The sequence below is a fragment of the Procambarus clarkii genome, chromosome 26 (assembly GCF_040958095.1).
Source record: "Procambarus clarkii isolate CNS0578487 chromosome 26, FALCON_Pclarkii_2.0, whole genome shotgun sequence".
Classification (NCBI taxonomy): Eukaryota; Metazoa; Arthropoda; class Malacostraca; order Decapoda; family Cambaridae; genus Procambarus; species Procambarus clarkii.
Genome location: NC_091175.1, coordinates 36,892,360 through 36,892,751, shown reverse-complemented (window position 1 = coordinate 36,892,751; position 392 = coordinate 36,892,360).

Here is a 392-nt window from a genome sequence, read left to right as displayed (position 1 = left end):
TTAGGGTCTAGCGTGGTATGTGTGTGTTGGGGTCCAGGGTAGTGTGTGTGGCAGGGTCCAGGGTGGTGTGTGTGGTGGGGTCCAGGGGGTGTGTGTGGCGGGTTCAGAGTGGTGTGTGTGGCATGGTCTAGGGTGGTGTGTGTGGCGGGGTTCAGAGTGGTGTGTGTGGCGGGGTCCTGGGTGGTGTGTGTGACAGGGTCCAGGGTGGTGTGTGTGACAGGGTCCAAGGTGGTGTGTGTGGCAGTTTCCATGGTGGTGTGTGTAGCGGGGTCCAGGGTGGTGTGTATGACAGGGTCCAGTGTGGTGTGTGTGGCTGGGTCCAGGCTGGTGTGTGTGGCAGGGTCCAGGCTGGGTGTGTGGGCGGGGTCCAGGGTGGTATGTGTGGCAGGGTC